The sequence below is a fragment of the Tasmannia lanceolata genome, unplaced genomic scaffold (genome assembly GCF_043159265.1).
Source record: "Tasmannia lanceolata isolate RefF3 unplaced genomic scaffold, GAP_Taslan_0.1 ptg000008l, whole genome shotgun sequence".
In the NCBI taxonomy this organism is placed as follows: Eukaryota; Viridiplantae; Streptophyta; class Magnoliopsida; order Canellales; family Winteraceae; genus Tasmannia; species Tasmannia lanceolata.
The window spans coordinates 10,299,171-10,310,732 of NW_027518685.1; the positions used below are offsets into that span (position 1 = coordinate 10,299,171).

Here is an 11,562-nt window from a genome sequence, read left to right on the forward strand (position 1 = left end):
TCAAATTGGGTTGGTGAAGCTAAAGTTATCAACCTCAACCTCTAATTAATAAAGGAAGGAATAAAATAAGAGGATGTTTTACCAACTCAACCAAGACTGTCGCTGGCAGATCAGTCGTTCACTTTTTAGTCAAGGGCCAAAGATTAAAATACATGTTAAGTGAGATTAATCTCAACCCTTCACAAGAAAGTAGAGGCAGATTTCTGAGCAACGCAGTATAAATAGGAAAACTTATATTAAAAAGAGGGGATTGGTAGGGACTGTTTCAGAAGGAGTTTCGAGGGCTGGCTGTTGCATGATAGAGCTCGGCCACATCAGATGAATTATATGAATAAGACAGAATCTGTTGAAAAGTGAGCCTATGTGGCTGTTCTCTCATGCAATTGCTGGCCCGTGAAATGCCTTTTGGGATGGTCCCTTGCAAATCCCTAATTATGAGTATTTCTTCTAGAAGGGGCAAAGATGGAGGATCAAACAACAAAAACAAATGTGCCCATAGATAGAATGAGGTGTATATTAGTAGACTTACATGACGGACGTAATGACCATACAAATTATAGACTCCACGCCTGTATTAATCTGTGGGAAAAGATATATTCGCCTCCTTTTCTTTCCCGGGCCACCCCTCCCTAGTGTATTTATGACGACTCTTTTTACACTATAGGGAGTGGCCCAGGGAAGAAAAGGGGTTGAATAGTGAGACTAAGACAGAGAGCCCAACAGCCAATAACCAATGAGACTCTACCATTGTAATGAGTAATGAGCAATTACAACTGAGGCCTACACAGGACTTATGGACAAAATTATAGAACCTGAATGCGTACGACAATAAACTACTATTGGGGCTAAGAGCCTAAGATAGAGAGTCAGAGCGGCCCACATATATCGTAATCTACTACAATAAGCTGGGATGAAAAGAAGAGAGTTTTTTCCATTTTTTGGAAAATTACATGAGAATTACGCATCATATTTTTTGACTTTTTTGAACAAATGCACCCATTCAGCTCATATAATTTCAATCCTACCCCGCTTTATGCTTTTAACAAAGGCACCCACTAAATCATATAATTTCAATCCTACCCCCTCCTTTATGCTTTTAACAAAGGCACCCATTAAAGCCGTATAATTTCAATCTTACCCCCCTCCTTTATGGTTTTTTAATAAAAAATCTATAGGGTGATCTTAACCATCCGATTTAAGAGAAATTATGGAAACATCTATAGATTGAAGGGCTAGGATCAGCCTATGGAAATGATTTTTGGGGCACAACCTATTTATGCTTTGTTCCATCACATGGACGGTTTGGATCAACCTATGACGTGGTCCGTACAGTTCTTTGTCGGCCCGTGCATCGCACGGGTTTTTTACTAGTAAGTCATATACTACGCTAAAAACCAATAGGGCCCCACATGCACAAATGCTTCCCAACTTGAAATAATTAGACAATTAAATTGGATGTTTTCCTGTTTAGATATGAAGCCTTTTCAATTTGAAAATCCTTTCCTTCACCAACAAAACAAAGAAAAGTGATGAAAACTTGAAGACAAGAGAAGCGGATAGGTTGGGGGTCGGCTGCGATCACATTTATGCTTGTTCGGCGGTCCGCTAATGGAGAAGCGGATAGGCTTGCGAGAGATGGGGTGCACAGAGAGAGCCTTGAGCTAGTTGATTATCTTCTCCCTAGTTCATTTTATTTATTTCTTTTGAATTTGCGTTGTGAGCATAGCTACCCCTCAGGGATCTTCTCGGTCTCTGTATTTTTAATAAGATCTATTTCCCAGTCAAAAAACAATAATTAAAAGAGCTGCTAGGAAGACAGGTATGTCGGATGCTTCCCAACAGCCCTCCATAGTGCCATTTACCTAGTAACACTTTAATGGCTTTCTTATGGCAAAAGTACCCATAGGGCCCGTTTGGATACCTCATATTTTGTATTTGGATTTGGAATTGAGTTTTGAATACAAAATGAATAGATCTGCTAGCTCATGTTGAGGGAGACAGAGAGGGAAGGGCGTAATTCGTAGTAGAGGGGAGAGGTCGATGAGCAAAGAGGGTGAAGGAAACTGCCAGATCTGTGGATTTCCAATCACGTATTTGGAAATCTGATTTTTTTCACTGCCCAATCGCTGATTTGGAAATCAATGGATTTGATCCAGATCCAAATCACAACACAAAAAGGGCTGCAAATGTGAGGAATCCAAATCAAAATCTTCTCGGCATCCAAACAGGCCCTTAATGTTTGTATAAAGGGCAATGATAAATTTGCACCCCCTGTTCGATAATTCGCACCCCTTTAAAGGAGGGTATGCGGCAGACTTTAACGCTTTCTAACGTCAATTCACGTTAGAGGGGAGCAAATTATCCTACAAGGGGTGCGAATTTATCATTGCTGTGATCATATCCCTATTTTGGTACACGTGGCAATATTAGGAGGGTTGTTGGCAAAGCCCGCGTCCTGATATCCCAACAACTAAAGAGCCTTGACTCACTTTAGCCTTTTTCCCATTGATTGGCCCCACATGGCAAATGGCAAGTGTACCTGTCATCGATCCATTGATTCTGCTATCGACCTCATGTGTGGTTGAACTCTTGGGTGGTTGAGAACTTAATGGCGTACGATTAACAAATGCTGTTTAGCAAAACCTCCATCAGGAAAAGGGGAAATTTAAAGGGTTTTCATATTGAAGGTTGGTCCTTGTGCACTAGTTAAATGGGATGAAAATGTGAAGCACCAAGAAGTTACTCCATAAAAATTAAAGGGAAAAATACACTTAGACTCCCTGTGGTTCCTGACACATTCAACTTAACCTCTGATGTTTAAAAAGTTACAAGTAGATGCCTACCCAAAAAAAAAAACAGTTACAAGTAGACCTCCTGGGGTTTTAATTTGTGTAAGGTAGACCACCTCAGTTGACGGTTCGTCCACAAATTGAAGGGTTAGGATGATCCTATGGAGCTGATGTTTTGGGCACACCCTATCTATGTCAGGGCCCATCAAATGAAGGCTTTGGATCATCAAAACAATGTGGGCCCACTCTGTTTTTGGATTCGGGTATGGGGTTTGGGCCCTCTACCATAAACACAGTGAGCCCAAAATAATCCCAGAAACCAAAATAACCCCGCACGAAATCCGAGGAAGGAAAAAAAATACTCCCAGGAACCAAAAATAAGCTTGAGAAGAATTTTGTTCTTCCCAACAGTTCAAGCAACCAAACAAAGCATATTTTTTTTTGCCCACCATAGTCCGGTCAACCAAACATGGGTTTTTTATTTTACCGGGGTACTTGTAGGACTTTTTTTTCCCACCAATCTCCTTGGATTTTTTTCCTCCCACATAAATCCCAGGGAAAAAAAAACCCGGAAACCAAACAGAGTTAACAACAACCATACTGTATGTTGGTTGTAGCTTTCTGTCAATTAATAGGATAATGACATAAGCCACTTATCCCAGTTCCCAGCCCATGGATGAGAATTAGTTGGATGAGAGCACTAATAAGAGACTTGCAAAAGAATCCTAGCTCCTAGAGAAGTTGAAGATAAATCAAGTGCCCAAACAGTTTGAACTTAAATTACCCTATCACCTGACCTAAAAACCAATACTCTTTTACTATTATAGACGTATATCTTATAATCTATTCTCTCTTCGTAGTTTCTTTCATCTATCAAAGATCAAATTTTCGTATTATTTGTACTGGTTCTTTTTCTGTGGTTTAAGGAACCTTCTGCATATTGTTCTATTGTCGCTCATTTCCTTGGAATTGAAGAGGAGACCACATTGTATGAATAACGTGGGAGCTATATATATATCTTAGAACAGTATAATTGTGGTGGCAAGCAAATACATCTTAGATTAGTTCCCCGATCCTTTTCTAAAAATTTTACCATTTTACAGGATTCAAGTACATATTTTCCGATTTTGGTGCGCACCACCACTTTCATTTCTGTCAAATTCTGTTCTTATTAGTAGCTAAGCACACTATTTTTCAATGTCAGGTGGAATTGGATGCGCGCTAGCGCGCACACACAAAACTCACGCTCACAGAGATGTCAAGCACAGATTTTATTTCACAAACTCGAATAGAAGAGATGCAATTCCCCTTGGGTGGACTTCCAACATGGCTGCTTGAGACATATTGATCCATGCTAAATCAAATACTTTGTAAGGTTGGTGGCCTCTCTCCATAGTGTTGTTTGGTAGGCTATTGTGAGATCACTTTTTGAACGTCTGCTTTTCTTCTCATTTGGTTAGTTTTTCCTGCTGCTCTGTGCCAGATCAAATATGGTACCAGAGCAAGTTATCCCAGGACTTGCTTCCAGTTTGAAATGGTTGCTAGGAAACAAAATCAGTATATGACATTGAATAGGGTTACATGACCAAGAAAATTCCCAAAAAATGACCTAGAAATTCCAATGAATAGGGTGGCAATCAAGGCGGACCTCTGATGTAGGACCATCCCTTATCCCATTAGCATCCGACGTTGCTCCATTAGTGTAGGGTCATTTGTCTCATTAGTTTACTTGCAATAGTAGAGTAGGTTGGTCATTTTGATAGTCTTTGATGTCCTTTTATGTCATTAACCTTTATTAGCGGTAGTTTGGTTAATTTACTCTGTTGTTTGGCTTTTATGTCATTTTACCATGGGTAGGGACATCATTCCTGTAATTGGGGAGCCTATAAAAGGTCATTTCCCACCAAATTGTAATTAGTGACTTTGAATTTGTAATTTGATTGTGGGGAGCAAGATCTAGATCTAGAAAATATCCATTTTGGATGGAAAATTTTCCCCCTTGTGACATTCCATCATGAGGAGAAGACATTTGAGCTTGGAGATCAAGCTCCTTCTTCTACCCTTGATTTGCAAGGGCCTTCATCCGAATTATGCCTCGGTGTCTCCAAGACAAGATCGAGCAAAACCCATGGATCAAGTTCATCAAAGAAGAGGCCGACTGCAAGTCTTCACTAATCGTGTACGTTGCTGGAAAGTGAATCGATTTCGCTCAATGCCGAATTCCTCCTCCATTAACTCAATCTGTAAGTGATTGTATTTCCTTCTAGTTGTGCTTCATTTTAGTGAAAAAAATACAGTTAAGAATGCTAGACGAACAGTGCTACCATCCCATCTGCCATGTAGCATCTGTTGCAATTAACTGTTCTGTAATGACCATCTAGATTAACATTTATATGGCATTTGGACTCTCAATTATATTGGGATAAGATCATTGCTAAGTATCATCTAACAAAGGAATTGTAGTTCCATTTACAGCCTGAGAGCTCCAATCAAACAGTTAAAGGTCATATGTTTAGGACATGGATATTTTCACCATTACAATTAACTACAGATGTTCATGCCTGAATTAGTTGATTTCAGCATTTGAAATTTATGTCCATCTACTAAGTAAACAGTTTATGATCTGAGTGGTTGATCTTCACTACAAGTTAAGGGTGATGGACTTATGTACAGCTGACAGTTAACATATTTGCTGGAACTTGGAAGTGTAACAACTTTAATTTGCTAAGAGTGCCAGTTCCCTTTATCTGACAAAGTGGCTTACAATAATTTCAAAGTCACTAGGATACAAAAAGGTGGCCTCAGACCTTACCCTGCAAATATATTGCATCAACCTCATCCCAAAACCTGATGCTTTAGGTATAATTGTAGTAAGAAGAATTAGTAAGCCGTAAGAGGGGTTAGTCAGTTGTACTCTGTAGTTGTGTTCAGTTAAGGAGTCAGTTAAGGAGTTTATCAGAGTGGGGATGAGGGAGTGTGGAGGTCACAATTGCACCCACTTGCTTTGAAGCTACCACTCCTCTGAGGCACATGCAAAAGTGGATATTGGCTTTAATATCTTGAGCTACTAGGATTCCAGAACATAGATAGGGTGAACTGAAACCCTAGTTACCTATAATTTTCACTTTCATATCTATTCTGTGAAGTGTTTTGAGATCTTTTGAGAGTCGGCTCTCTAGAAATTCTTGACCTTGTACATTGTTTCTTTTACCTTCCTTCCGTTCTCCCTTCTACTTCTCCCATGGTTTAAATTTTCACAAAACTTGCCTGAAACGATTGAAATGTTTCCATTTCCAACCCTACCGAAGCGAAATCTCAATGAATTCCTTCTAGGTCATTATTTTCGACTGAATTTCCCGAAATTCGACCAGAATGATTGGAACGACAAAAAAATGGAAAGATGTTATGATTAGCATTTCGTTTCATTTCATAAGTAACAATATTTTATGAACTGGATGTCAGATTGGCATGGAGCCAATAATACCTCGTAACTATGTGGTATTGACATAGAGTTGGGGTTCTTGGAGAGGGGACGGGTCATTCTACTTTCCTATACTTCATTACATTGTACTTCTTTATTGACTTTACTATCCAAACATGTGCGATAATGCATGTTACCGATAATGCATATTACTAGGTGTTCGTTGTGATTAAGCCATTATGGATAACTTTCTTGCTTGTGCAATGGTTTCTAAGTATGTATTTGTGCTTATTCTAGCATTCCCTATGTTTTATCTTAAAATTTCATCATTTGCACATGTTTTTTTACATTTTTGTGATTTTACAAGATTTCCACTGAAACCGAAATATTTCCATTTCCGTGCCAACCAAAACTGAAATTTAAAGCCTTTCCTTCCCCTTTTGTTAGGAGTTGTGAGAAGCTGCACAAATGGAGCCACCTTCAGTACAACAACACTTTTTAGGTTGAGAAGCAACCAAACTGTATATTATACTAAGTGAAAGCACCTCTATATACTATTCTCTCTAACCACTGTGTCCCCAACTAAGACTATCAGTGTGTGAACACTGAAATGCATGCGTCCAAAATTTCAATTCATCCACTTATGACGACTATCAGTGTGTGAACTCATGCATCCATACCGAAGGCATATCCAGCTACAGGCAGGCTCCACTACAGCACCCCCTCTTTAAGAATTAATGCCCATGTAAGACCGCCAAAAACCACTCACGAACCATCAAATGTCTTCTTCAGTACTGTATGATAAAATAACAAGAGGGCCTACAGCTACAACCTATATAGAGTCGCTTTAAGATTGATCATGCGAAGTTTGTTTCCTTGACAAGTTATTACAGTGAGACTTGTATTGAAATTTAGAAGATCTACCAAAAGTTAAAATTACAGAACCACGTGAAACTACAAAAGAAAAACAATAGAAATCAACATCTATTGTTACATGATAAAGTGCGAATTTGGAAATATATGTGTGGCGATTTGTTCGATGATCCAAACCATTTGTCTGCTAGGCCTTGCTATGGATGTAGCTGTACACAAAAATCCACCCCTTATGCGATAAGTGTACTAGGTCTAAACTGTGCCTTGAAATACATAGTTAGAAAATTAAAAAGCAAGGGCCAAAATTAATCACTGAAGCCTCCACAAGCTGGAGGTTTACAAGGCTTGAGCTGTTCTATTTGGTGTATGGCCCATCCATAGCAAAGCCTAGCAGATACATGGCTTGGATCATTGAACAAGTTGCCCCAACTTGTACCTTTGTTAGCTCATTGCATCATATAACAACTCCAAAGCGAATGACCCAAGGCTAAATACAAAGAAAAAAAATCAATAATGTAACAATAAAAATACATAGAAAACTGCCATTTCAAAAAAAATAAAAATACATAGAAAACTATAGAGACCTTCATTGGAAGATAGCTTAAGAAACACAAGTCCCAACTGCAGGTCAAGAAAGCATTTCTTTTCATCCACTTTAAACTACCAAAATACAACCAACAACAGAAATTGGCAGAGATAAGAACATACCTCATCTTACCAAAAGCCTCTGAATACTGAACAGCATTTTCTAAATTGATAATAAGAACAGATTCATTTCTAACAGGTATGCCTTTCTCTTCGCCATTGCTTCTGCCGCCTCACCAAACGGCCCATCAAAAGCACCATCCACAAGAACATCATTCTCCCTCTTGATAGGCCGATCGACCGGTCTGATTACAACAAGTGTTGCTCCCTCCAACTCATAGCCCGACGCCAATTCTAGGCAGGGCGCATACCACAACGTCATGTTCAAATCTGATGTTGATACTACCAAAGGAGATCCCCTCAACTCCACAATCTCCTCCTTCCCCATACAGAGCATCCCTTGCCCATCAACATCCATAAGAACAAGGCTCTGAAGCTTTGGATGATCAGCCACAAATTGCCGCAAGAAGCAATGCCGGTAAAATGCAGCTATCAGAAATGTAATCGTCCAAACAACTCGCAATTTAAACCCCACATTATTGAAGAACCACCCCTGATCTTCAAAATTACCACTGTCCAGAGACTTTTGTTGAAAGGAGGTGGCGCCGAGGATCAAACAGCTGTGGAGCGAGCTTCTGAACTCGGCCTTCCACTTAATTTAGTGTTGGTATGGAAACCATTTTAGTTTCTGATTTAGTACTGTATACAGAATACTAATGTGATTTTGCATCTGACATGGTCACCTGTCTCTCTCGACATGGTCAACTGACTCTTGCTTAAAGTTCACTTATCAAAAACTTTTCCATTACACATTTACCTGTTTTTACCCATTTATTACTCCTTTTTTTTCTGTTTCAAAATTTAGAGTTAGTTATTTTATCTTCTACACAGTTGCCTAGCTCTTCTCTTTACCAAATTCAACCATGTGTTCCTTAATCAAACATATTCTTCCATTGTACCACACTCTTATATGAATGTGGTTGAAACTCCATGATGACAGGCATTTCAGAAGAATAAAAGAAGCGTCTTTTACACTTTGTTGTAATTGGAGGTGGCCCAACTGGCGTGGAGTTCAACGGTGAATTGAGTGATTTTATCATGAGAGACGTGCACGAGCGGTATTCTCATGTTAAAGACGATATTCGTGTGGCACTGATAGAGGTATTTACTAAATTAGTCTCTGTTTTCCTACGAGTAAAAGGACCTTCCAAGATGTGAAGTCATTAGCTGGTGTTCTTGGTTTAATTTTTTGAGAGACGTCCGATAAGTCAAAGAGGAAGATAAAAAGGAAAAAGGCCAAAATTGGTTGACCACTCTGGGCTTGTGGAGATTGTGGTACCCAACCATCAAAACATGAGGTACAATGATGGACCCTACCTGATGTGTTACTTTTAGCTTGCTTACTTTTCTAGCATGTGATTGATCACTTTTTTCTTAGCATTATCTCTTGCATAGGCTCGCATGCTAGTGTATTTATTCTACTGCTTTGGTTGTTTACTGCTTAGCATTATCTTCTGCGTAGTTAGGTGCATGTTTGTGTGCTTACTTCGTTATCATGAGTGTGTACTCTTTAGATACATCTCTTGTGCAGTTTCACATGTTTAGCTGTAGCATTTATTCATTCATCTTATCTTGATTATCTGCTTAGATATAACTCTTTACTGCTTTTCCTGCTTATCTCATCATATCTATCATTATATACTTAGCTGTAGCAGTGCATGTGGTTGTTTACTGCTTTCTTATATGTGTTGAGTTAGGATTTGTTTGATTTCTTTGCCCATCCCTGGGTCATGCATGCTTAGACGTTTTCTCAGGGATGCCTGCTCCCATTTCACATGATTTTAGCCCAAATTTTTTTTTTAAATAATATAAATGGCATAAGAGACCAAGTGCGCTCGGGCGAGTTGGATGCCTAACACTTTCCCAACTCGTAACCAGGCACGGGCCTTTGTTATCTCTGGTTATCCATTGCAACAGAGTATCTTATGGGTTCCAGGGCCGACTTCCCTGGATGACGACTCTTCTTTGTTTTCAGGTACGTCTTGATTCCGGGCTCTGTCTCTGAATCAAGAGGTATCTCATATATCGCCACTCATGCTGTGAGGGACAACGTCTCGAGAGAGCGTTGGTAGAGCTCTCCTTCTCATGTGGAGATCCAAAGGATGTAGGGGGATCCGTCCCGTCGCCGTTCTCGAATCGGGGTCCACACCATTGCAGTTTAGGGTTGGCAAAATCAAAGATTACTAGATTAGGGTTGCAAAAACACCCAAAAATAGACATTGATTAGGGATTTATGGTTGATACTTGATAAAACTGAAATCTGATTAGGGACTTAGGGTTGATAAAATCTGCTTAGTTGATAATATCCAAGATTGACATTGATTAGGGTTGCAAAAAAGAACCCTAGAAATAGATTCCAGAGAGAGAAAAAAAAACTGAAAATCAGATAAATATACCAAAAAAAAAGAAATTTCTTTTTTGGGTGCACCGAGCTTCTTCACTGCGAGTCGGCGCCGCATTTTGAGGCCCTTTAGGGTTTTTCACTCGAGATTGAGACTCAGAGAGGAGTTTTAAGTGGTATGTGGCTGAGAGCATGGTTTAAAATTTCGGTTTCGGTAGCCGTTTCGGACCCCACCGGAAACCGAAATTTCGGTCCGAAATTTGATAATTTGGTTCGAAATTCCGGACCGAATTTTTGAAATTCCGAAATTTTGTAACACTTTTAAAATAAATAAATAATGGCATTTAAACAAAATTTCGGACTTTCGAAATTTCGTAAATGGCGAAATTGAAATTTCAGAAAATTTCGGTTCGGTCGAAATTTAAAACCATGGTTGAGAGTCGATAGTCGAGGCCTTTATATTTAACATTTTTCACTGCCTTGTATTACTTCGGACAACCCTTTTAAGTTTAACATAACTATTTAAGTGAGCATAATAGGAGTTTTTGCCAACTCAGGGGGCAGCTGCCCCCCTTATGCTACACGTGGATCCGCCCCTGGGTCCTACCAATCATGGTCGACTCCTAGAATCCCTATGAAGGCAAATAAGACGTGGACGACCCCTTCAGTGTCGGATGTGAAGCAAATGTATCCCATCACTGGATGTGGGCCCCTTTGGTTCTCCTCTTTGGTTGTTAATGAGTAATGATGGTTCCCATCAACAACACCTAAGGGTGTAAACGGATCGAATTCGGAGCGGATATGGCTATATCCGAATTCGATTACAATATACACTATCCGAATTCGGATTCGACGGATATTTAATATCTATTACCGAATTCGTATCCGTCGGATATTGTTCGAATTCGGATATTATCCGTATCCGTTTATCCGATAAATTCGAACATTTTATTGCAGCACTTTATCTTTTTTCTCCTACTTACTCGAATGAATTTTCAAAACCCTAAAACTAGACCTCTACATTCTCTTCACAAAATTAACTCTCAAACCCTAAAATATATGAGATCATCTTCTTCCTTTTAAAACAAAGGCAGAGAGAGAGAGGGAGGCGATGGGGATGGATGATAGTGTTGGTAGTGGTCTTTGGGTTTTTCCTTTTTTTTTTTGTATATGATGGAATGGGTCTGGGTTATTTTGATGGAATGGGTTTGGGCTATTTTTGTTTTTATTTTATTTTTTCTAAAAAGAATATTCACTTTTCTTATAGAAACAAAAGATAGTGTGTCATTACTAAATTTTTAATATTACACCCCTAACAACACCCCCCCCCCTAAAATGGATTCACATGGAAAAGTACTTTGGCTAATCTACCTTGAAAGAAGACTCTTGCTGATGATCAATTGAAATGCATAACTCACACTTCCACTTACTAC

The 11,562-nt window shown here is 39.2% G+C and overlaps 1 pseudogene; it reads right to left on the reverse strand.

Moving 5' to 3' along the window:
• Nucleotides 1-7,740: 7,740 nt before the first annotated feature.
• On the reverse strand, nucleotides 7,741-8,487 carry LOC143885579 (F-box protein At4g18380 pseudogene; annotated as a pseudogene).
• Nucleotides 8,488-11,562: the final 3,075 nt, after the last annotated feature.